This window comes from Sceloporus undulatus, chromosome 5, assembly GCF_019175285.1.
Source record: "Sceloporus undulatus isolate JIND9_A2432 ecotype Alabama chromosome 5, SceUnd_v1.1, whole genome shotgun sequence".
NCBI lineage: Eukaryota > Metazoa > Chordata > Lepidosauria > Squamata > Phrynosomatidae > Sceloporus > Sceloporus undulatus.
Window position 1 is genome coordinate 100,930,230 of NC_056526.1, and position 27,594 is coordinate 100,957,823.

The 27,594-nt window shown below is 38.2% G+C and overlaps 1 protein-coding gene across 21 annotated transcripts in view; it reads left to right on the forward strand.

Annotated features, from left to right (window-relative positions):
• NTF3 (neurotrophin 3) overlaps nucleotides 1-27,594 on the forward strand; it is a 106,590-nt gene that overhangs the window by 19,323 nt on the left and 59,673 nt on the right. For 5 of the 21 annotated variants that reach the window (XR_006104134.1, XR_006104133.1, XM_042469201.1 and 2 more), the window contains exon 2: nucleotides 19,916-19,998. The exons of 14 other annotated variants lie outside the window; for them this stretch is intronic. The gene's annotated coding sequence lies outside the window, so the exon portion shown is untranslated. Of the gene's footprint in view, nucleotides 1-4,138; nucleotides 4,228-19,915; nucleotides 19,999-27,594 lie in introns of those variants that run through there. 2 more of the 21 variants (XM_042469207.1, XR_006104136.1) reach the window with 2 other exon arrangements.

The following is a 27,594-nucleotide window of genomic DNA, read 5'->3' on the forward strand; positions in this document are numbered from 1 at the left end:
GGGGGAGAGAGGCAGGCCAGCAACAACAGGCCTCGCCTGGAAGACAACATTTATTAATTAATATCAATTATCAATTAAGATCAATTTTTATCTTGTATTGTAATGTTTTAAATTTTGTAAGCCGCCTTGATCATATTTATGGAAGGGCGGGATAGAAATAAAATTTATTATTATTATTATTATATATTTTACAGCTCTATCATAATTTAAAGAGCACTACGAGTCCTTTGAGAGCCCATGCGAATCAATAAGTTGTAAAATTTCTTGATTCCAAGAGTGTTTTGTTTTCAAATTTCAACATTTCTTTGAAAGCAATCAATACAAGAACTGTTCCTATCTCTTTAGTAAGTTTCAGGGAGTATTTAATGGCTTGAACCTGAGTTATAGCCTTTGCAGTACGGAGTCCACCTTCCAACCGAAGGATAGAGGTCTCAGTTCCATTGGGCAGACCTAAAATTGCTCGTACGTAATTATTTTGGATTGTTTCCAAGTTATCTTAGGCCCCCATATTTCAGCCCCATAATGCAGCTGAGCTGTAACTTTAGCCTCATAAATTTTAATGGCTGGAGGAAACTGTTTATCATATCTGCTCCAGCCATTAAATAGCAATTGCTTTTGTATTTTCAAAATGACAACTCCAAGATCCAGTTGAGGAAAAATTTAGTCCTAAATATTTGAAGGACTTCACTTGTTCTATAGATTGCCTGTGAATTCGCCATGTATGTTTTTTATACTTATTGGCAAAGACTAGTATTTTTGTCTTTTTATGATTAATTTTCAGCTTGTCTTGTGTTGCTAGTTGACTGATAGCTTTTAATAATCTTCTTAAACCTTGTTGTGATTGTGACAATAAAATAGTATCATCCCCATACATGAGAACTGATATTTTCCTGGGTCCCAATTTAGGGAGTACATAGTTGTCATTATCCCTTAAATCAATTATTAATGAATTAACATAGATATTTAACAATGCTGGTGCTAACAGGCAGCCTTGACGGACACCTCGAGTAGTTGATATTGGGTTTGATAGCGAGCCAGCAGAATCCAATCTGACTTGAATTTTAGTATCTGAATGGAGGGCTTGTATCATCATCAGCAATCTTTTATCTATGGATGTTTTATTTAGTTTTTCCCAAAGGTGTTCTCTACTGATAGAGTTGAAGGCTGCTGAAAAATCAATAAATGCAACGTATAAATGTTAATCTGACATATTTGTGTAGGAAGTGGCATAATACAAAACAGTGATCTATTGTTGAGCAATTGCCTCGAAAACCCGCCTGTTCTTCTGCTATTATCTCATCTGATTCAATCCAATCGTTAAGTTTTTTTATAGATATTTGGTATATATTTTGAAAGAAATGTCCAACAGACTGATGGGACAAAAATTGGCTGGGTAGTTTGGGTCATCTTTTTTGAATATAGGGACAACAATACTGATATACCATTGGGGAGGAGAGTATCCACTATTATTGATTTCTGTGAATAGAGCTGAGAGAATAGAAGCCCACCAATTTGGTGCTGTCTTGTAGACCTCACCTACAATTCAGTCTTCACCTGGGGCCTTTCCATTCTTTAGAGTTGCAATTATTTCACATATTTCCTTAGAAGAAACGGGATCCCAAGCTGGTAAGTCTTTCCCCTCAAAGGTATAACTATTACCCTTTGAATTATTTACAGAAGCCTCAGAAGAATTATTTATAGGGATATCATTGAATAAATTATAAAAATGGGACTCCCAGACATGTGAGGTGATTTTGGGTTCAAATAAAGACTGCCTATTTGAACTTGATTTATTGATGAGTTTCCAGAATCGCTGAGGATCTTTGCTTCGAGCTGCTGCCATTGCAAACTGATATAGATTTGTTTTTTGTATTCTACTAGCTTCTTGTAATTGTTTCGTACTTTAAAATAATTGTAATCTAGGGGCTTGTGTCTTGCAAGCTATTCTTGCTGCTGCTTGTAATTTGGATTTCATCTGCCTGCATTCCTTATCATACCACCTGGAAAAAATGGAATTCTGTAAGACTAAATTTAGTTTCTTAGAGAACAATGGATCTAATACCTGAAGTATTTCAGAAAATTGTGTAATTAAACTTTGCAATCTGGCAAATGAATGAAGTTGCTATGTAGATAAAGGCATTCCTCATCATAAAGTATCCCCAACAGTTGAAGTTCTGTTTGAGTTGTACATCTAATTCTTTTAGGGGGGTTATAATTAGGAATGAGTTTAGTTCCTTCTTTCCGTGTTAGATATGAATCCGTTATTGCAGAGAATGACAAAAAAAAAATTGGAAAATGGCTGCTCTCTGGGTAGCAAATTACTTTAAATCTAAGAACAAAAGAAATCAGACCAAGAGAAACCACTGCATAGTCTATAACACTTCCTCCCCAACCAGTAAATTGAGTTGTATTGGCTGGTCTGTCATCAGGGTGATTGCCGTTAAGTATGTACAAATTAAGTAAAATTAAATTAAACTATAAAAGGCTTTACTTTGTTCATTAATTGTACCATCCTTTGATTTTCTACCAACATTTAAGGGTGATAATTGAGAATTCATTAAAAGCTCCTCATTTGGGCCAATACGGGCATTTAAATCCCCCATCAAGTTTATGGAAGCACCATGATTTATAGATTCAGGATGTTCAGTAAAAGACTCCAGGTCCCCCCCATAGATGGCCAGAATTGTAATTTGAACTCTTAGGAGGACTGTAAATATTTATCAAATAGATGCTGTTTTTAATATTTGAATTCCTTATGTTAATACATTGAAAATTAGGGTTGGCTACAGTTACGTCTATACATTTGAAATTATATTTGTCAGCTAAGTAAGTGATTAGTCCTCCACTTGGCCGACCAAATTTTGTCAATTTACAAGCTGGTTTCAGCCAATGTTTATAGCCTGCAAGGCTAACATCAGTTTGATTACAGCAGATCCAATCTCTTGCAAACCTATGGCTGTATATTTCATTAGAAAGTTAATTATGTTTTTGTCGTGCAGCTTATTTGCGAGACCAGCCACATTCCATCAGAGCAACTCAAAGTGAGAATTTAAGGTGGTGGCTAGATTAGGTATTGGGGGCTGCTGTAAACTTTTAGGCAGTGTTAACTTGTCAAATTTCTCTAGCTGCTTGCAAAAATGAGATGGATAATTTATTCCTAATTCCTCGTTTGGTTATATAGGGTTGTTGCCACTACATCTATTATCTGCCCCAATTCAACAGTTGCTTTCCAGTTCAGTTATAATGTCATTCATAACAAGATGATATCCGTTGAACCATGCTCAGAGAACATAGGTCTTTAGACATGGCTTCCTTTAGTGGGTGAACTTCTGCCTGAACCACTATTTGGTGACCATTTCTTACTGAGTTGATAAGGTCATCCCGTGGCTTTCTGTCTGTTACATCTTGAAGAATTTCCTTAGTGTTTTGACACTGAGCATTGGAATCTGGAGGAGACTGATATGTTTCCCTTCTGTCAGGATTTACCATGGATTCTTTTAACAATCCCTGCCACTCCTCTGTCTGGGTTAATGGTAACATAGATTCAGATGGTTCTTCCGGATTAATACCTCCACAGTAGGTTAGTACCAATCTTGCCCTGCCACACTGGATTTTAAAATGATATTTTAAATATTGTTCTTAACCTGTGTTTTTACCGTGTTTTTACCTTTTAAAATTCTGTATCCCCTTTTTACCTGTACTGGTCTATGACTGTAGTAAAGATGAACTGAACGGAACTGCTACAATTTGGGAAAAGCCAAATCACCATAATTCAAAATCAGTGCTAGTTTATTTTTATTTTAAAAATATTTTAATTTAAATTTTCATCAAATCAACGTAATCACAAAGTTTCCTTCTATCACAATATTTTGTTGCCTTATGAATATATGAGAATTGTCTTTTGCTTTGCTTATCTTCTTTTCTTCTCTCTGACTGCTTTATTCTTCAGCCTCCTATATGGTGTTGTTAATGTTAACACATTTCATCTCTTATAATGTATAAATTCATTGCTCATTAAACTTTAAAAAATACAGCAATTTAACAGCGAGGATTACAAATATAATTGTCGTATTTATCACAATATAGATATTTTTACACCCTTTTATTTTTCTTCTTACTGTTTTCCCTTGTTCTTAAGGTGTTGAGAAACTGGAGCGTGTCCAAAGGAGGCTGACTAAAGTGGTGGTCTGGAAACCATGGCCTATGAGGAATGCCTTAGGGAGCTGGGTATGTTTAGCATGGAGAAGAGACTGTTAAGAGGTGATATGATAGCTCTGTTTCAATATTTGAAGGGATGTCTTATTGAGGAGGGAGCAAGCTTGTTTTCTGCTGCTCCAGAGAACAGGACCTGGAACAATGGATGCAAGCCCCAGAAAAGAGATTCCACCTCAACATTAGGAGGAACTTCCTGATAGTAAGGGCTGTTCGACAGTGGAACACACTCCCTCGGAGTGTAGTGGAGTCTCCTTCCTTAGAGCTCTTTAAACAGAGGCTGAATGTGAAGTCGAAGGCTTTCATGGCCGGCATCCATAGTTTTTTGTGGGTTTTTCGGGCTATGTGGCCATGTTCTAGAAGATTTTCTTCCAGAGAATCAAGATGCCAGCCACAGATGCTGGCGAAATGTCAGGAAGAAAATCTTCTAGAACGTGGCCACATAGCCCAAAAAACTCACAAAAAACTAGAGGCTGAATGGCCATCTGTTGGGGATACTTTGAGTGAGAGTTCCTGCATGACAGCGGGTTGGACTGGATGGCCCTTGTGGTTTCTTCCAACTCTATGATTCTATGATTTCCAATTTACTAAATTAGTGTTAATTCCTGAATTAAATCAAATTAAAATATTTTTGGTAATATTATTCATATTACTTGACTTCATTTACATCTACTGTTTGTAACACCTATGTATACTGGCTACAATGTTAATATATGGCATATCTCTCTTTTGCTTTCATCATAACTAGTATGTATCTTTATACAAATCTCCTGCTAATCTTCTGTATTGATATTTTTTGTTTGTTGGTTGGTTATTGTGAATTTGGATGACGTGTGGGCATCTGAGCGCCCACACGTCTCTGACAAGAAGCAGTGTTGTAAGGGCTGCAATGCATCCCCTATGATGCTGCAAAAAAGTAGCCGCTCTAGGCAGCTTCTTTTTTACTGAGCAGGCTTGGGTGTTGCGGTGCAGCTGCACAGTACAAAGCGCTGCCATTTCCCTGCTGGTCTGTACTGTGCCAAAGTTATATTGAGTAAATAAAGTTCTGGGCTAAATGGAAAATGTAATTTGAACATTTTTTGTATTATCATATGTATTATTGCCCAGAACTTTTTTATTTTTGGACAAGTCCACCACATGTGATATAGAGTACCTATTTCTTTTTGACACTTCCAACATTTATTCTTGTTAAATTTATCTGATTTCCAGGGTGAGTAGTACCATCTATTAAACATTTTGAAAATAATGTTTTAAGTATTGAAAAATCAGTGACATTTATTTTTTGTTATTACCTTACTTTGCAGTTAACTGTCTTTGGGCCAGCCCTGACTAATGGAGACCCTGTGGTTGAGACATCTCTAATATCCCCTATCCTTCACTGCTCTGCTTAGGTCATGTAGATTCAGGCCTGTGATGTCCCTGATCGAATCTATCCACATTGGCTTGCAGTCTTCCTCTCTTTCTACTTTTACTTTCCCTAGCATTATTGTCTTTTCTAGTAAGTCATGACCTCTCATGATGTGGCCAAAGTATTACAGTCTCAGTTTTGTCATCTTGGCTTCCAGGGAGAGTTCAGGTTTAATTTGTTCAAGGACTCATTTGTTTGTCTTTTTGGCTGCCCATGGTGTCTTCAGCACTCTTCTGCAGCACCACATCTTAAATGAGTTTATATTATTTCTGCCACCTTTCTTTACTGTCCGTCTCTTACATGGTGATGGAGAATATAAGGGCTTGGATGATTCTAATTTTAGTGCTCAATTGTCTATCTTTATACTTTAGGATCTTATCTAGTTCTTTCCCATCACTAGTCTTGTTATTTATTGACTGTAGCCTCCATTCTGGTCAGTGGTTAATCCAAGGATTGGGAAATCTTTTAACTATTTCAATTTCCTCATTATTTTGAATTAATGTAGCTCCTCTGTGATCACTATTTTTGTTTTCTTTATGTTCAGCAGTAATCCTGCCTTTGCACTTTTTTCTTTAACTTTTCTTAGTAATTCTTCCACAACTCCATGATGTTTTCTATTAGTAGTATCTTAGATTGTTGATGTTCCTCCTATCTTAACTCCTCCTTCTTCTGAGTCTAATTCTGCTCTTTGTATATTTTTTGTGTACAAATTGAACAGTTAGGGTGATAGAATGCAACCTTGCCTGATGGTTATTTTTGTGTGCCTTCAAGTCTGGCTTATGGGGATCCTAACGTGAATCTATCATAGGGTTTTCTTGGCAAGTTTTTTCAGAGGGGGGTTGCCATTGCCTTCATTGGAGACTGAGAGAGTGTGACTTGCTCAAGGTCATCCAGTGGGTTTACATGGTCAAAACAAGATTTGAACCCTGGTCTCCTTGCCTGATCCCTTTGCCAACTGGAAATAATTCTGTTTCTGCATATGATGTTCTGACCATAGATTCTTATCCTCAGTACAGATTTTTCATTAGGACTATCAGATGTGTTGGCACACCCATGTCCTTAAGAGTGTCATAGCTTTTATGATTTGTGTAATCAAAGGCTTTGCTATGAAGCAAATGCTGATTTTCTTCTAGAATTCCTTGGCTCGCTCCATTAGCCATTGTATGTTTGTACATGCTTTATCTCTCCATATTACTTTATTATTGAGAGTTGTGAAATGCCAACTATGTCATGTTGATGATCGAAGTAGTCCAGATCCCTTTTGAAGAACCAGTTTGACTTGTTTCATATGGCTGTTGTACGGATAAACTGGAGAGAAGGATAAGCAATTATGCAAACATGAATTCCAAAGAAAGAAGATGTGATATAAGTATAATGAATAACTCAAGCTGCCTAATCTCACTCAAAATGATCTGTTGTGTAGATACAACACAAAGGGAATGCAAAGGGTAGAGTTAGGATATTTACAAGCCATGAAGAAGGTTCCCCAAATCCCATGGGGTTCCAGGAGGGCACCAAAAGACTCTCAGAATGACTTTCCTCAAAAACCAAGAGACAGGGCAATGATCAATTTCTAAAACAAAAATCTTCAAAGATTAATGATTTATTAAACAGAAAAAAAATTATCTCTATATACTCATGTATAAGTCTAGAAATTTTAGTCAAAAATTGACTCCCAAAATCTGGGTCAACTTCTTCATGAGTCAATGTAAGTAATGCAGTTTACCCCTTACCAAATAAGTAACTATCCCCTTCTCTGAGTTGAGTGGCAAAAGGTGAGAGCTTAGACTGTCCCAGGAGCACCTAAGAGAAGTACCAATCCCCTCTACTCTTTGCTGTAGTGCTGCTTTGAACCTTTTTAAAATATCTGAATGGTGGCAGCTCTTTGGCGCTTCCTCTCAAAGGAGTGCCAATAGGAATTGGGCTTTGAAGGATGTGCATGTTTATTAGTTTTCTTGGTTTCTAGGTCCCCCCCCCCCGGTAAAGTTATCACAATAGATTTAAAGGCTTTAATCACTGCCAACATTGTTACCATTTCCTTTGCTTTGCCTTCTCATCCTTTTTGACAAGTGTGTATTTTCTTAGCCCTGCCTGTGTCTGGTTGCCTCCCTAGCATATCATATAGATTTATCGCAGTTCCCTCCTTGTTCATCCAGCGTTTAGAGTGAGCACAGTCAGTTATGCCTGCTAAAGTTCTGTGATTTCTTTGACACTGCTTTCCTTTGCTTCATCTTTTACATCCTTTGTTACATGCCCCTAAGTTTTACCCTTGACTTATGATTTATGATTTATTTATTTATTCATGGTATTTATACTCCGCCCTTCAGCCCTAAAGGCTATCAGAGCGGCTTTTTATTTTTTTAAAAGGGAAAAAAGACTTAGCCACAGGTCATATCAAAATCCATAATTTGGGTCCCAGAACCAACCCTCGACATATACATTAGGTTGGCTTATAGTAGTTCTGTCTCTGCAAAGGAAAAAAATACTATTTTTAAGTCCAATCCAATTCAGCTGAATAAAAAAAGGTTTGGTTAGTTGCACCTCATTTATTTGCATATTTTGAAGCATTACATCTGACCCAAACGGTGCATCTTATAAGAGCATCATCCCTGTGCTATGGAAATGGAAAGATATGAATCTATGAAAGTGGATTTACCTTTATAAAATTAACAGTTTGTTGTTAACTGCTGTCAAGTTCACTTTGAATTATGGAGACCCAATGAATGAGAGACCACCAAGTCATTCTATTATCTACAGCCCAGTTCAGGTCTTGCAGAGTTAGGGCCCTTGATGCAGTGTATCCAGCTGTAATGCAATCTTTCTGTTTTCCTGTACTTTCTATCTTACCAAGTACTACTGCCTTTTCTAGTGAGTCATATCTTCTTATGATATATCCAAAATATGTCAATTTGTTTATCTTTTTAGCAGTCTGCAGTATCTGTAGAATTCATCTCCAGCACCACATTTGAAATGAGTTTATTTTTGTCATATCATTTTTCCCTGTACATAACCATACATGGTTATGTGGCATAGGCAATCCCTGCTTTCATAACCATACATGGTTATGTGGCATAGGCAATCCTAAATTAAGTATTTAATTATACATCTTTACACTTCAGGATTTTATCTAGTTCCTTAATAGTGCCATTCCAAGTCCTATATTCCTCTGATTTCTTGACTGCAGTCTCCATTGTATTTAATGACTGAGCCAAGGTATGGAAAATGTTGAACTGTTTCAAGGTCTTCATTGGGCTATGTGTTCAACTGCAAACTGACTTTGCACTTTTTCCTTTGACTTTCTTCAATAATTGTTCCAAGTTTTTGCTATTTTTTGCTAGTTATATGTCACCTGCATATCATACAAATAAGACTTCCCGTCCAGTGAACTCTGCCCATGATTATTTTTATTTAGCTTAGTTGGTTTTAATAGTTTTAAGGGAGACATTATGTATATATGGCTGTATTTTAACCTGTGGTAAGCCGCTTTGATTGCCTGGCAAAAAGCGGGATAGAAATACAATTTTCATTTATTATTATACTGTTGACGTTCCTTTCTCCAACTTTCATGTTTACTTCCTCTGAGTCCAATACTGTTTTTATTGTAGGGTATACTGTTTAACAGTATAAAGTTAAACAAAGGGTGATAAAATGCAACCTTTCCTGATTCTATTGCCAGTTGTCTTAAATACAGGTTACACATCAGGACAATTAAATGTGGCAAATGCATTTATTTAAGAACAATGCATACTTCCCCATGAACTACACAATCAAAGCTCTGCAATAATCTATAAAGTACAGGCTGATTTTCTTTTGAAACTCTTTGGTGTGCTCCATTATCCAACATTTGTTTGCAGTATGATCCCAGTGCCTCTTCGTTTCCTGAATCTAGATTCAAGTTAATACTAGAATAGTAGCCTGAAAGTAGCCTCTTTGTAGCCTGAAGTTGGTATGCCATCTGTTTATGGTGATTTATTTCTTCCAAGTGCAGCTTCCACTTCACTTTCTAAAACTGTAGGCTCATCTTCGAATGGTTTTTCCTAGAATGAATCTGCCATCCTTTCATCTTTTTTCTATACTCTACTTGTGGTTTAAAATTCTCTTTGAATTCTCAGATCTTGAAAAAGATCCCTTGTTCTTTCTTTTTTGCTGTCATCTTTTATTTCTCACCATTGATTATTATAGTAGTTCTCTTTGTCATTGTGTACAGCTTGCTGAACAATTCAGGGGTTTGGCCCTATTTCTGTTACCTTTCACTTATGCTTTTCATTTGTCCTTAAGTGCTTGAAATGTTTAATCTTTCATCCATTTAGGCTTCTCTTTCTTTTTTGGATGCAGATAGTGTCTTTTTGTTTTCTTTCCTGACAATGTCCCTGGTGTGCCCAAAGTATGACAACCTCAATTTAGTAATCCTAGCTTCCAGGTAGCGGTCTGGCTTTATCTGTTTTAGGATGCATTTGTTTGTATTTTTGTTTGTCCATGGAATCCTCAGCACTCTTCTCCAGCACCATATCTCAAATGAGTTTATTTTCTTTTTATCTGCTTTCTTTACTGTCCAGCTCTCACAAATAGAATACAATGCTATGAATGACCCTAACTTTAGTATTCAGTGTTATATATTTGCACTTGAGGATCTTGTGTAGATCTTTCATAGCTGCCCTTCCTAGTCTCTTGAATAAATCTTGCCAAGAAAAATCCACGATAGGTTCACCGTAGGATTGCCATATATTGGAAATTATTTGAAAGGAGACAACAACAACAAACTCTACATCATATGTGGGTTTGAGGTAAAAAGGCAAGCAATGTTTGATGGAGGTGATTTTATGTCAATGATAGGACAAAGTGATTTTTTTGTGAAAGCTGTTGTTATTCTCAATCTTCACAAATGATAAGGAACATTTAAAAAAATAAAAAGCCTATAAATATGATGCTGATACAGTGATACAAGAAATTGCATGTTGGAAAACACTGACGTAAGAAATTGCGTGTTGACACTGGTCTCCTGACCCAACCAAGGGTGGTCTCCTCCCCTGCTTGAATCCACCTCTTCTCCTGTGCCTGTGCTCCTCCTCATGCCTGGAATCTCCTCTCCACACAATTAAGAACTGTTACTTCTTTGGCTAATTTTAAGGCCGAATTGAAGACACTCTTGTTTAGGGAGGCATTCCAAAGTACTGGTTGTTAATCTGCTGCTTACTTTGTCTTTATTATATACTAATTAGTTTTATTTTAGAGATATTTTAATCATGTAATATTGTTGTTTTAGATTGTAAGCCGCATGGCAGGTTTTTATTCTTTTTTTTCCTTATTTTATTTGACTCTTATTCTGTCAAGCGCTGTGCAAACTCTACAGTGCTCTATAAATAAATGATAATAATAATAATGATAAAGTATCTTATGTAGGTTACTTCGAATTTAGGGTAGTTACATTAACATACAATTGCAGGCTTATTACAGTCTCCTGTAGAGTTCAGCGAACTTCCTTTTCTGTCAAAATATTTCTGTCTCTCATTGATTCACAGTCAGATTTCTTATCTGACTTTCATTGAAATACCCCTCAGTCATTCATTCCTGCTTTTATGCATCCTAATTCCCCTGCAGCCCCCCCAACCCCCGTCACAATCTGCCTGAACTGTTTACAAATCAGTACTCACACAGACAGAATCTCATGCCTATACAACACAACATGCGGCATCCACACTGGGTACTGGAGCTCCTCCCTTATATATATTTGCCATCTCCAGGCATTTAGTCAAGCCTTTTCCCAGTATGCTATATCTATACAAGTTCCCCATGTGGCATGACTTTGCACTTTCTGCCACTTATTGATTTTATGTCCTGCCATTGCCTAATCTGGGTCTAAATGCTTTATCATCATGGCTTCCTATGACCCATAGTAACCCTGTTACCTTTGTCCCACATCTGTACATTTTCCAGGATACCTAAATCCTGACAAGGGAAGGGGTGGACAGTGCTTGAAATATTAAGGAGTGGAGAAAGTGGAGTCTGAAGTTAGCAAGTGTAATTTGATAGTGAGTGTTATGGGAGAGGTTCAGCAGTACTCACATGGTCATTGGCTTTAGTAGTGAGGGTGTGGCAATATATAGAACAAGATGGAGAGCAACAGAATCTCTCTCCATGTAACTATTTATCTAACACTTCCTTGTATTGTTCTGCCTTTTTTGAAGACATTATTTCATTTTTCTTTTGGGTTTGAGAATGTGTCTTCTGAAGAAGTCGTCAGAACAAGTTATCATACCAAAATACGATTTGAACATCATCCCAACAGAATTTACTGAGAAAACAAGAAACAGATTTTGTGCCATTAAGCATACACAACTATGAACCAGAAGAACTATGGTCAAAATCTACGAGCATAATAAAGGAAGAACGCAAATATGCACTTTCAGAGGCCAAAAAGAAATAGAAGAATCATTGGATGTCAGATAAAATACTTCAAGCAGTAAAAGAACAAGAAAAGCACAACAAAAGGGTGACAGGAACAAATTCAAAACCATGAATACAGCACTACAACGGCTAGTGCAAAAAAACCCAAAGTCAACTACTACAGCAATCAATATAAAGAAGACAATAACAAAAAAGGAAGAATGAGAGGTCTGGGAAATTAAAAAGAAGTTCAAACTAAGCAGGTCATTAAACAGAGAGTCTGTGAACATCTAGAAGGCAATGCCATAATCACAATAAGTCAACACGGGTTTCAGAGAACGAAGTCATGCCAGACAAATCTTATCTCGTTCTTTGATAAAATTATCAGCTTAGTAGATGAAGGGAATGCTGTGGTTATGGTATATCTTGATTTCAGTAAGGCCTTTGACAAAGTTCCCTATAACATTCTTGCAAACAATCTTGTAAAATGTGGGCTAGACAAGGCAACTGTTACATGGATTTGTAATTGGTTGACCTGAATAGACTAGAAAGCTGGGCCACAGCTAACAAAATGAACTTCAACAAAGAGAAATGTAAGGTACAGCACTTAGGGCGGAAAAATTAAATAAACAGATATGGGGACACCTGGCTTAGGGAGACAACATGTGAAAGGGATCTAGGAGTCCAAGTAGACCACAAGTTGAACATGAGTCAACAGTGCGATACGGCAGCTAACAAGGTGTGGGCGGGGCAGGCGTGGCCGACTGCATCCTGGGTCTCTAGCTTAGGAAACTGACTCCTCGTGAGTAACAAACTTGCACAGGCGAGGGTGCTTGCAACAGAAATTTTAATAATGCCCAGTCAACACAACTTGCAACTTAGTCCCAACCTCTTCTCGCAAACATAAACTTTCAATCATATCTGGTCTGGCCCCTGGGGAGTCTCCACTCACAGCCCCTCTGCCCCTTCAGCTGGATCCTTGTGGCTTGCTTGCCGACCTTCGGCATTCCCTTCGGTACTTCTCCAGCGGCTCCCTCTCGGCCTTCTCTATTTCCTTCGGGTTTGGGCCTTGTTCCCAACACTCGCCCTTCGGGTCCCACCACTCGCCTTCCAAACTACCTCTTTCCTGGCGCCTCCAGTCTCCTTCCCCAGGGTAAACAAAGTCTCCTTCCAGTCTGGGGTCTTTTAGTTGGATCTCCTCATGCAGCCCCAGTCGTCACACCCCATGTCTCCCTTGAAGGGAAACAGGTATAGCCTCTCGTCGAGGGCTGCAGGTTACCTGGGCTGTCCCTTCCTCCCACACGCCTCTCCTCCTTACTACATATAACACCCTGGGGCCGCACCTCTTCTTCTGGCTCCCCCCCGACACCTCCTCCTTCTCCTTTGCCACCTGACCCTCTTCACCCCTCCCAACTCCCTCAGCTGCCCCTGCTTTACTACACAAGGCCAATGCAATTTTAGGCTGCATTAATAGAGGTATAGTGTCTAGATCAAAAAGTAATAGTGCCACTCTATTCTGCTCTCGTCCGGCCCCACCTGGAATATTGTGTCCAGTTCTGGGCACCACAATTCAAAAAGGACATTGAGAAACTGGAGTGTGTCCAAAGGAGGGCGACTAAAATGGTGAAGGGTCTCGAAGCCATGCCCTATGAGGAACGCCTTAGGGAGCTGGGGATGTTTAGCCTGGAGAAGAGAAGGTTAAGAGGTGATATGATAGCCTTGTTTAAATATTTGAAGGGTCATATTGAGGAGGGAGCAAGCTTGTTTTCTGCTGGTCCAGAGACTAGGACCTGGAGCAATGGATGCAAGCTACAGGAAAAGAGATTCCACCTCAACATTAGGAAGAACTTCCTGACAGTAAGGGCTGTTCGACAGTGGAACACACTCCCTCGGAGTGTAGTGTAGTCTCCTTCTTTGGTGGTCTTTAAGCAGAGGCTGGATGGCCATCTGTTAGGTATGCTTTGATTGAGATTTCCTGCATAGCAGGGGTTGGACTGGATGGCCCTTGTGGTCTCTTCCAACTCTATGATTCTATGATTCTATGATTCTAAGGACCAGCATGCTATATGACGGTGATGGTGAACATTTTAGAGACAGAATGCCCAAATTCAGTGGCGTTCCCACACCAGGTATCATCTGATGCTGAGGGAGGGGGGACTTCAGGGGAGGGGGATTTCTGGGGAGGGGGGAAACACGCAAGGAAAAAAAATGGAGGATCTGACCAAATAAAAGCTCAAAACAAAAAGAAAAGTAAAAAAATCTACTCATTATTCCATCCTTCACAGCCCTGCTCAAAATGGGCAACTTTTTGGAATCCCTCCTGGACAAGAGATTGAAATGGTGGACAGGTCCTGAAAAGGAGGAGGACCAAGTCTCGTCACACTGAGCTAAGAACACCCATATAGATATACAATAAATCCATGCTTCTTGACACGGCTGAAAATGGAGGACATTTTGGAATCCTTCCTGGACAAGAGGCTGAAAGGGAGGATAGGCCTGGGAAAGGGAGGACCAAGTTGGGTCACCTTGAGCCAAAAATACTCATATAAATATAAATCTATGCTGCTTATTCTTGCTCCAAATGGAAGATATTTTGGAATCCATCTGAGACAGGAGGCTAGAATGGAACACACACACACACACACACACACACTTTTCACCTCAGCTTTACATGCAACCTGCTGCTGTGCAATGACATTGTAATCTGGGTGACAGCAGTTAGGTGGAACATGCAGGCAGCAGATGATTGCAAGTTGACTCCTAGATACATAAACCATCAAACTTGTTCAGACTTATGTCCATCAACAACTCAAAGGGAGGATTGGGTCTTAGAACACAGAAAAGACATATGCTGGGGAAGAGAAGTGGCAGTATATGTTGGATAAGATTGATTCATCACCATTCAGTCTGACAAAATTGAAAAGAGTGAGAGTGAAGGAATCCAGCTGCACCTTTGAAACTGACAGAAATAGACACTTCAGGAATAGACTGATGTTAACAGAAGCACAGACTTAAAAATGCCACACCAGTTATTCTAAAAGGTCCTCTTTGAGTCCCTTCATTCCTGCCCCCTTCTCAATTTTATATTGAAAAAATTAATATGACTTGGAGACATACAACAACAACAACACTTTTAAAAGAAAAGAAAATACCACAGCCCCAATCTGGTGATATATCTGAACATAACCAAGAGTAAAAAGGTTAACGAGGCTACCATCACTGCAGCTGAAGTGTGAGGTCCAAAACACACTGCAGAAATAATCCAGTTTGAGATGGTTTTAACTGCTCTGGCTCAGTGCTAGGGAATCCTAGAATTTATAGTTTGTTGTAGCATTGGGTCATTGCCTGTTTATGCATCTGGAAGGAAGTCAAGTCAACTGGAAAGTTAAATTAGTCTTCCTAGAAAGAAATTACAAGGCTCCTCTGCAATTATATTGCACTACAGAGAAACTTGAGAAAAAGTATAAAAGCATATCTTCGCAAAAATTTAGCTGCAGCTGCACTGTACAATTAATGCAGTTTGACACTTCTTTAACTGCCATGGCTCAATGCTTTGGAATTAAGGGAAATGCAATTTTTAGTCTTCTTTCTCAGGGATCTCTAGTGCCACAACAAATTATAAATCCCAAAATCCCATTTCATAGATCCATGGCAGTTAAAATGGTGTCAAACTGGATTATTTCTGCAGTGTGGATGACCTCATTACACCTAACAAAACTACAATTCCCAGAATCCTATAGCATGTAGCCAGTGCAGTTAAAGTGGTGTCAAACTGGATTATATCTGCAGTGTGGATGGCTTCATTATGCCTCACAACACTACAGTTCCCAGAATTCCATAGCATGGAGCCATGGCAGTTAAAGTGGCACCACTCATTTGAAAGGTCAACCCTGCTGAACTCCGGGGGACATGGCTGTTGTTAATGTATGCCTTCAAATTGTTTCCTGTTTATGGAGACCAGTGGCGTACCAGCATTTGGTGTCATCTGGTGCATGTGTGGGTGGAGGATTTGCCACCACAGGTTTATGACAAGACCAAGAGCAAGAAGGAATAAAAAGATGCTGGCAGCAATATACAGAAGAGCTATGGAGAAGAGATAAAACAAATAAAGGATGCATGGAATGAAGAGCCATATGAAAATGAACCCAGAATCTAAAAAGCGAAGTAAAAGCTGCAATAAGAGAAATGGGGAAAAACAAATCACCAGTAAAAGATGGCATCCCAATCGAAGTAATACAATTCACACTGACAGAATCAATTCCAATCCTAACCAAGATATGTCAACAGATAACAAAACGGCGGCCAACAGATTGGAAATATATCCCCATCCACAAAAAAGGAGATGCATATAACTGCATCACGAATAGAACCATAGCACTACTCTCACATGCAAGCAAAATCATGTTCAAAATTCTGCAACATAGAGTTCAACCATGCATGGAAAGACAATCATGCATGGAAACAGGGTTCAGAAAAGGAAAATGCACTAGACTAGAGACTACATTGCAAACCTATGATAGTTAATGGAGTATACCAAGGAATTCCAAAAGAAAATCAGCATGTGTTTTATTGACTACAGCAAATCATTTGATTGCATAGATCATGAAAGGCTATGGAATGCCAACACATCTGATAATCCTGATGAACAAGAGGCTTTTGTAAGAACAGAATGTGAAGAAACAGAATGATTCCCAATTAGCAAAGGGGTCAGGGAAGGCTGTATCCTTTCACCCTATCTGTTCAACTTGTATGCAGAAAATATCATAAAAAGAGCAGGCTTGGTCACAGAAGAAGATAGGAGGAAGGAATATCAATAATCTGAGAAATGCAGACAACATTATACTACTAGCAGAGAATATTGGAGACCTGGAGCAACTACTATGAAAGATTAAAGAAGAATGTGCAAAGGCAGCCTTACTGCTCAACATAAAGAAAACAAAAATAATGACCATGGATGATCTACACAGATTCAACCTAGACAATGAGGGAATCAAAATAGTAAAACAGTTCCTGGGTCAAACATTGATCAGAATGGGGACTGCAATCAAGAAATCAGAAGATTAGGAATGGGAAGGGCAGCGGTGAAAGAACATATATGCAGAAAATATTGTATGAATAGCAGGCTTGGACACAGAAGTAGTAGGTGTGAAAACAGGAGGAAGGAAAAACAATAATCTAAAATATACAGATGACACCATACTACTAGCAGAACACATCACAGAACTAGAGCAACTTCAAGGAAGAAAGTGCAAAGGCAGGCTTACTGCTGAATGTAAAAACAAAAATAATCATAGTGGAAGATATTCATAAATGCATCCTAGACAATGAAGAAATAGAAATAGTAAAAGGGTTCATCTACTTGGATCAAACATCGATCAGAATGCATCCTATTACCCTACTGCAGCCAAGGGTCCGTTCAGGGGAATTTTATTATTGTTGTTATTAGCTCAATATTGCAAGAGGGGGCTGGCTACGACGACCCTACGAAATCGCCCTCCTAATATTTATACCAAGAGACCAGGGTGTTCCAATAAATAGATCTGGGATGGATTTTAATAACTAGATGTCTAATTTATTGAAATAGGGAAACACATTCACTGCGCATACACACACACATGCATTCAAGATTCAGGAAAATTAGGGTTGAGGTTTGGAAGAGATTTCAGGCTTTGCTAATGGTGATACGTACCAGAATGTGGTCTTCTTCCGGGAAGCAAATGGGATGCGGGATTGTGGGATAAGTCCGCTCCACAACCTGGTTTTGAGCAGAAATGCCAGCTACCAAAGCAGAGGTCTGACTGACGTGGAGTAAGTAGACCTTTAGAATGGCGCACCGGCTAGTCAAAGCCAGGGCTTTTTATAGGGCAAAAATCTTGCCTCTGTTTTAATTACTTTCTTTTCACCTGGATGCCCCTGTCTGATTGTCTTAGTGGTCTTAAGCTGCTCGGACAACAGACCTGGGGAGGGGGTAGGAGGCTCAGGTAAGGCGACATTTGCTCTTCCTGGCCATATGATAATCCCATTTGTGACTTCCTAGACTATCTAGAATGACAATGTGGTTGCCCCTCAGGGGTGTGTGTACATGGCCTCATGCCTTGCTGGCAATGATGGACAGGCTACTAGAGTTCATCTAGGGGTCATTAAGGGCTATCATTTATACCAAAATTTATATGGAGCAGCATGGGTAACACTACTTGTTTAATTTATATGCTGAAAATATCACAAGAAAAGCAGAATTAGAATCAGAAAAGGGGGGAGTTAAGATAGGAAGAAGGAACATTAACATAAGATATGCAAAAACACCATAATATTAGCTGAAGACATTAAGGAATTGGAACAGTTAATAAGGAAGGTCAAAAATGAAAGTACAAAGGCAGGTCTGATGCTGATCATAAAGAAAACAAAAATAATCACCACAGAAGAAATACACAAATTTAATGTAGACAACAAGGAAACTGAAATAGTTAAAACAGTTCCCATATCTAGGATCAAACAATGACCTAGAATGACCCCTAGATGAATGCAGTCAAGAAATAAGAAGAAGATTAGGAATGGGAAGGGCAGCTATGAAAGAACTGGACAAGATACTGAAGAGAAAAGACATACAACTGAGCACTAAAGTCAGAATCGTCCAGGCCATTGTATTCCCAATTACCATGTACAAATGTGAGAACTGGACAATGAAGGAAGCAGACAGAAAGAAAAGCAACACATTTGAAATGTGGTGCTGTATAAGAGCACTTAGGATACCATGGATAGCCAAAAAGACAAACAAATGGGTTCTTGAACAGATCAGACCATAGCTGTTCTTAGAAGCTAAGGCCCAGTACAGATGGTCCTTTTAGCACGTAAGGAATACGTGCTAGGGTTGCCTAGTAGGTATTCCGTACATAAAAATGGCAGCGCCCTGTACAGATGGGTGCCGCAATTTTGACCTGACTGGCACTTAGCATCCGCATGTCGTGGCGCACTTGTGATGTCACGAGTGCGCTATTGGCTTTTTGCGGGTTCTTTTTCTGTCAGTGGGAAACTGCGTGGTTTATCCGCTGTGGCTTCCCACCGGCGGAAAAGGAGGTGCCGGCAGAGCGTCCTTTTAGGGCACTCTTTATCAGGCCTAAGATAATCAAGTTGAGATTATCATACTTTGGCCACAAAATGAGAAGGCACAGATCACTAGAAAAAACAATAATTCTAAGAAAAGTATAGGGTAGAAGAAAGAGAGGAAGACCACAGAGCAGATGGATAGACTTGATGAGAGAGGTTATGGGCAAGCACTTGCAGGATCTGAGATTCTTGGAGATATCTCATCCACAGGGTTGCCATGAGTCGAAGTCAGTTCAGGGGCAGCTAACAAACACAACAAAGTCCACAGTGGGATATCCTTCTGAAAGCCATGATAATACCATGGTTTCCTTAGCTTAACTTAATTTAGATCATCTCATTTCAGAGGGTCAGCAACATTCCCAAGACAAAATTATTTCCTTGGGATCTCTTTTCTAAGCCCTCAACTTTAAACTGTCATTAGGTTATTGTTGTTTATATGTCTGGAGATCCTGTTTATTTTGAAGTCCAGTGGCTGTTACCTTGGCTGTTGCTTGTCTAGTGTTGATGGATACTTTTCAATTTGTGCAGCCTGGGGATGTGAACAGGATCTTTGGAGAGATGAGAGGCACCATATGTATATAAGAATATTGGCTCACCTGGCTAACTAAACAAGCAAAAGAGGACTGGTTGACCGTCTAAGATATGCCTGAAAGAAGCTGTTGTAATCCCTTTGCTGGGAAAACATCCCCTGCATCCCCTAAACAACTGAACAACATTCCCTTAACAACTATCACTCAGTTTCCATTTTTGGGTAACTGGCTTTTCTGTTCTGGGGGATTATTTAGATCCATTTTAATTTGGTTTCAGACCTGGTCAGTTTGGTGGACGACCTGTGCCTAGAACTGGACAGAGGAACCTTGTGCTTGTTGATTCTGCTGGACCTCTCACAGGTAGGTTTGGTGAGAACATGGGAGAAGACCTTCTCAGGGGCTGCTGCTATATTCCATGATCTCCTTATTAGGGAGGCTACATCGCTAACCCCCTGCTTGCTGTTTTTCCATCAGCAAGTAAAAAAAATATTTTTTAAAATTATTTTTTTATTACACAATACATAATTAAATTGTACAATCCACATTTCATAAAATGCTTTTCTCCCCTCTCCCTGTCCCAGAAACAGCATTCAAGGGAAATATTCCAATCAAGTTAACAATCCTTATCAGAGATGTGGAAAATATCATTATATTTTTTTTACTTCTTCATATCCCATTTTACCTTCCACTTTCTTAATCACAATTTCCCATTTATCTTTCCATGATTCTTTATAGCTTTCTCCAATATATTTAAGTCTTCTTTCCCTAAGGAAATCAGATACAGTGGACCCTTGTTATACACTGGGGTATGGTTCCAAGATCCCCCATGTATAACAAAATCCATGTACAGTGGTACCTCGGGATACGAAATACCCAGGTTACGAAATTTTCGGGATACGAAAAAATCCCATAGGAAAACATTGTTCCGGGTTACGAATGTTTTTTCGGGTTACGAAAAAACTTTTGGTGCTTTTTTCGGCTTTTTCGCACGGAATCGAGGCTTTTCCCCATTAGCGCCTATGGCAATTAGGCTTACGAAGGCTTTTCGGGTTACGAACGGTGCCACGGAACGAATTAATTTCGTAACCCGAGGCACCACTGTACGCTCAAGTCCCACTAAATATAATGACATAGCAAAACGGTATCCCTTATAAAAATGGAAAATCAAAGTTTGATATTTGAAATTTATACTTTATTTTTAATATTTTCAAACCGTGGATGCTTGAATCCGTGCATAAAAAACTGTGTATAAGAAGGGTCAACTGTATGTATTCTTTTATATATTTACACAAATAAGACTTATTTCAGTTCGATTTCTTTTTCCATCCAAAATCAATCACTGCATGGGCAGCTTTTAGAAATTGTTTTATTACATATCTTTGATTATTTTTCAATCTTAATTCCCCTAAATTGAGAATTAAACAATTTTCTTTGCTTAATTGTATCTCTATCCCTATTATTATATTTATCTGTTTCTTAATCTCTGTCCAAAATTTTTGAACAAATGGGTATTCCCACCACATATGTATGTAAATTCTCTTAGCTCCAAATCCATGCCAACATTTTGATTGAGATTTACCATTTATAAATGCTAATTGATGTGGCATCCATTTTCCAATCATTTTCATTTGTTGTTTTTTTTACATTTGTATTTTTAATATTAACAATTTCTTGTAGCCAAATTTTAATTTTGTTTGTATCAATCAATAAATATTTTCCCCAGCTCATTGTCAGTCCCTCTACCATTCTAAATTGGGTTGTTAACATAATCTTATAAATTTTTCCCTATTAATCTTTTCCACCTTCTAATTTTTAAAAATTTATTTCTTCTAGCACTTCATTTTGATCAAAAAAATTCAATTTTATTTCATCTAATAATTTTATTATCCCTTTTATTTGAATCCAGTATTGATTTCCAATTAATATAGTTAATTTTTCTTCCTGTATTCGTGCCCCTGTTGTCTCGATTTATTTTAAATCTATTGATCTTTAATTTTTAAAATATCTTTCCAAATTCTTCATTGTTACTTTTATTTAAATATTCAATTGGTAACCATTTCCAGTTTTTTTATACACAGTTTTTTATCCCACTTCTCCCATATTTTATATTATGTTCTAAGCAATGCATGCCTAATACAGTGATTATTAATAGCAAGGTCCGCCTTTTCTTTGTCATATATGAGAAAGGCATGCATTCCAAATTAAAGGCCTTCACTTTCTAATTCTAATAGTCTTTTATCCTGTAAATTCACCCAATTCCTTACCCAAAGAAGGCAATTAGCCTCATAATAAAATTTGATATTTGGAACCGTTAATCCACCTCTTTCCTTTGCATCTTGTAAGATCTTCAGTTTTACTCTAGGTTTTTCCCCGTCCCAAATTAAATTCATTAAGTCTCTTTGCCAATTCTTCAAGATTTTTTCCGGAATCATAATCGGGAGAATTTGAAAAAGGAAGATAATTTTGGGTAATATATTCATTTTAACAGCGGTTATCCTACCTAGAAAAGATAAATGTAATTTATTCCATCTGTACAATTCATTTTTAATTTTTCTCCATACAATATCATGTGGAAACCAATGATAGTGCAAGGCACAGCCTTCAAAATATCAGAAGGGATTACGAGGCTCTGGGTAGGAAGCTGAAAGAGATGGATGCACAGGTTGTCATCTCAGCTTTTCTCCCAGTTGAAGGGCATGGTCCAGGAAGGGAGAGGAAAATAGGAGAGGTTTATCACTGGCTCTGCAGATGGTGCCACCAAGAACGATTTGGTTTTTGGGATCATGATCTGAGGTTCCATGAGGGGGGACTTCTGGAAAGGGATGGGTTACATCTCACGCCAGTTGGCAGAAACATTTTTGCCAATAGTCTCAAAAATTTGATCAGGAGGGCTTTAAACTGAGTTATGTGGGGAAGGGAGACAGTATTTTGGAAGGCAAAAGGGCTGGAGAAAATAGTCAAACTGACACAGAATTTCAACACGGAGAAATGTAAGGTGGAAAATGTAGGGTGGAAAAATGAAATGCATAGATATAGGATGGGGGACACCTGGCTGAACGAGACTACATGTGAAAGGGATCTGGGAGTCCAAGTAGACCAGAAGTTGAACATGAGTCAACAGTGCGATACGGCAAGTCAATGCAATGTTAGGCTGCATCTATAGAAGTATGGTGTCTAGATCAAGGGAAGTAATAGTGCCACTCTATTCTTCTTTGGTCAGGCCCCACCTGGAATACTGTGTCCAGATCTGGACACCACAATTCAAAAAGGATGTGGAGAAACTGGAGCGTGTCCAAAGGAGGGCGACCAAAATGGTGAAGGGTCTGGAAACCATGCCCTATGGGGAACGACTTAAGGAACTGGGAATGTTTAGCCTGGAGAAGAGAAGGTTAAGAGCTGATATGATAGCCCTGTTTAAATACTTAAAGGGATAACATATTGAGGAGGGAGCAAGCCTGTTTTCTGCTGTACCAGGGACTAGGATCCGAAACAATGGATGCAAGCTCCAGGAAAAGAGATTCCACTTTAACATTAGGAGGAACCTTCTGATAGTAAGGGCTGTTCGACAGTGGAACACACTCCATTGGAGTGTGGTGGAGTCTCCTTCTTTGGATGTCTTTAAGCAGAGGCTGGATGGCCATCTGTGGGATATGCTTTGATTTGGATTTCCTGCATGGCAGGGGGTTGGACTGGATGGCCCTTGTGGTCTCTTCCAACTTTATGATTTTATGATTCTATGATGTGTTTCCTGAAGCATAGCTATCTGAATTTTCTTTTGTTTGAGCATCTCATTTAACCTGTATCTTTTCACCGGGGTATCTAATCTATTAACATTTAATGACATAATATTCATATCAACCATTCAATCTATTGCTTTTCCCCTCATTTTTCTTCCATTCTCCTTTCTTGCTGTTTCCCCCTCTCCCTCCCCCCCTCCCTCTCCCTCTTCTGAACTTGTGTTCTCCCTCCCATTTGGAAGGGACATGAGATCTTCCCAGCTCTTTACCCATGTCAGATTTCCTTCCCTTTGGGGATGCGTTCTTCACTTGTTCCCCTCCCTCCTTCTTATTTTAATCTTTATTACTCCATATTTAACATTATTCAGGTCTATTTTTACTTTTCTATTATAATATCACAGCTATTACACTATATATTCTTTCTTACAACTAAAAAGGTAAAGTACATTTTTTATTTTCCAACAGATTTTTAAACACTGACAGCAAAGGCTTTAATAGTGCACTGATCTCATGACTTATCTTCCAATGGATTTATTTTAAATGGCTTTATTTCTATGCATAAATAATTGCATTTTAAACACAACTTTCCATGTTTTTACGCATATCTTCTATATATTTCAATTGGAATTTGTTTTTAGTCCCGATTTTGGAAGAAAAGGTGGGATGTAAATGGTAATAATAGTAATAATAATACAGTCGGCCCTTCTTATACACAGATTTTTTATATACGGATTCAAGCTTACACGGTTTCAAAATGTTCAAAAAAGTATAACTTTCAAATATCAAACCTTGATTTTCCATTTTTATAAGGGACACCATTTTGCTATGTCATTATATTTAATGGGACTTATGCATACACAGATTTTGTTGTACACCGGGGATCTTGGAACCAAACCCCAGCGTATAACAAGGGTCCACTGTAATGCTAGAATGGATTCTTTTCTCTGAACAGGTGGCTCAAAAGTGTTTGTTGAGCAATCTCAAATGTGATACACAACATGGATAAAGCTAACCTCTGATGTAGCATATTGCTGGAACTGACATTTACTTTGTCTGATAAATCTTTAACTGACAACTGATTAACTGACATTTATCAGCAAGCTTCATCCATGTTGTATATCCCTTTTGAGGCTGCTCAACAGTTCATGTATCATGAAAGGCTGTCAGTTAATCAGTGACTATGCACCCTCCTTTTTCAGGGCACATCCTACATTTCAACTTTCTGTACAGGAGGAATTTTTAAATGCCCTCCATTTTGAGCATGACTTAAAAGCATGAATTTACATTTATATTATTGTTTTTAGCTATTATTTTGTAACGCTGTGCATCTTTCTTGAATGTCCTACATTTTGTGGTGCCTATCCTTCTTTGCAGTTATGACATCTGGTCACTCTATATGCAGCAGTCTTTTATTCCAGTTGTTTGTTGCTGGAAAATGGCAGTACTCTATATTATACTTCTTCTAAGGCAGTGGCAGGACTTGGAATTTGGTTTGCACATTAATTTGATAATCTTAAATATCAGAAATTGACAGTTAATTCGCTAATATAAACACTAATGATCAAATATACTTAAATTAAATGGATCTCTTCCGGAAGGCCTTTCCAACCTAGCTAATAAATTCTAGCTTCCTCCCTTTCTGTATGTATATGAATGTGATCTCAATTGTGTGATGTATGTCTCGATGCCCACCAGATTGTTTTTAATTTTAACCTAATGCTGTATAGCATTTTATTGTTTTTGAACTTTGATTGTTTAATTGTAGATTTAATATTGGGGAGTGGTTTGGGAAGGGATCAATTAGTATTTTATTGTATTTCTAATGCATTTTTACTGTTGTAACCCACCCGGATTCCTAGTGATTGGGTGGGCTATAAATAAATCATTTATTATATTATTATAAATTATTCTTAATTAACTTGTTGATGAAATACTGTCTTCAGCCAGAGAATTTAAGATAATAGCAAGGATATTGTCACTGTTCATCTTTGGAAAACATATTTTGTTGCTCCTTCAAAAGTCCTCTTTTTGTACTTTTAAAGTTGACTTCCTCCAGCTTGGATTTTCCCCCTACATGAGCTACATAGCCTATAATAAGATTGTTGCCCAGGAATGCTGGGTATCTGGATCTTTAAGGTAAGGAAAGGCTGAACCAAAGTAGGGGATCTCACCATAGAACTTTTTAAATTTAGTTCAGAGACATAGCCATGTTAGTCTGAAATATCTGTATGCCAATGGAACTTGTAGCACCTTTGAGACGTATCCTGTCTTAATCCTAACAGGATAGACACTCATTTAACTGTCAGTGACAGATCTAACTACATTCTCCTGTGTCCGGTGTATGCAGCCTCTATGCAGCCTGATTGCAACCCGGGCTAAGGATGGGATTTCAGTTAAGGTGGTGTCTGAACCACTTGTATATTAAAGGTTTGTATTTGTTGTTAACTGCCCTTGAGTTGAGACTCCCTGTTCTTCACTGCTCTGCTTGGATCCTGTAGATTCAGACCTTTGACCTCCCTAATTAAGTCTACCCATCTAGTGTGAGGTCTTTCTCTCTTTCTTCTTCCCTCAACCTTTCCTAGCATTGTCTTTTTCAACAAATCATGCCTTCTCATGATGTGGCCAAAGTATGACAGCCTCAGTTTGATCATGTTGGCTTCTGGAGAGTTTTCAGGCTTGGTCTGTTCAAGGACCCATTTGTTTGCCTTATTGACTATCCACAGTATCCTCAGCACTCTTTTCCAGCACCACATCTTAATTAATTGATTTTCTTATCCATTTTCTTCACTGTCCAGCTCTCACATCTGTACAAGGTGATGGGGAATGCAATGGCTTTTTACTCCTTATGGTCTTTCTAGTCCTTTCATAGCTGCCCTTTCCATTCCTAGTCTTTTGATTTCTTAACTTCACTCTCTGTTCTGATCAGTGTTTGATCCAAGGTACAGAAACTCTTTTGTATGTTCTTCTTATAGTCATAGAGCATCCCAGCCCTTGGTTTGAAAATCCCTTTGTGTTCCTGGGTCCTGTAGAAGAGATCTCTTGTTTATTACATTTGTGTTGTCTTCTATTTTTTCTGCATTGAAAATGGTAATAGTTCTTTTTGGCCTTGTACACCAGCTGTTATACAGTTGTTTTCATGGTTCTGGTTTTGTTCCTATCTCCCCCCCCCCCCTTTTTTTTTTTGCTTCTCTTCTTTCCTTTACTGCTTGAAACATTTTGTCTGTTATCCATTGTTTCTTTTCTTTTCTTTTGGATATCTTTAGTGTATTTCTACTTTCTTCTTTATGTCCCTGGCTTCTGCTCATAATTCTTTTGGTTTTTGGTTGATTATTCTTAATAATGCAAATCTGTTTCTTACATTGCCAGTAAATTTTCTTGGGTTATTGTTCAGATCATATTTTGGTATAACTGTTTTTTTTTCCTTCTTCAGCTTTACTCTGATTTTTGGTATCAGTAGTTAATGATCTGATCCACAATCAGCACCTTCTCTATTTTTGGCATTACCACATAAATTCATCTAAATCTGTCACTTTGAGCGTCATGTTATGTGTATTCTACATATTTTATGTGTCTTTGTTTTATTTACATTGATCCTTTCTTTTCAGTAATCCTGTTAAACTGTTCCTCTTCTAATTTCCTTTCAGCAAACCTGTTAATAATCTATCCACTTTGATTTTTTTTTTAAAAAATCTCTTTTCTATACAATTTAGATTGTTCTGCCTCGTGTTCCTCTTTTCATTCAAATTTGTTTAATATCTCATTATCTGAAGTTTCTGCATGTGCATGGGGTCCTTGCTACCTTAATGATGCAAGTATCTCTTTTTCTCTCCTTAAAATAATGAACATTCTTAATCATGGTTAACCCTTGAGTTAGTCAGGTTTTTTTTTGTTAATTAAGGATTTCACTGAATCTGTAAATTCTTAGTGAATAAAGACAAGTCAGTTCCATTATATTTTTTAATGAAACTATTTTTATGTCCTTAGTACCCCAAACATAGCTTGAATTGGTATCAATCAAGTATCTATTCGTTTTCTTAGTTATTTAGTTATTTTCCAGTAATTTGGGTAAGCCAAGCATGCCATTGCTATTCTTTAACCTAATAAGATAATAATCCTATATGATCTAGTAGCTATTGTGTGATCTAGTAACTGTCTGTTGAACATACAACCAGAGTAACTGTTAGTGATGTGAGCCCATGTATCCTTTTCTGAACCACTG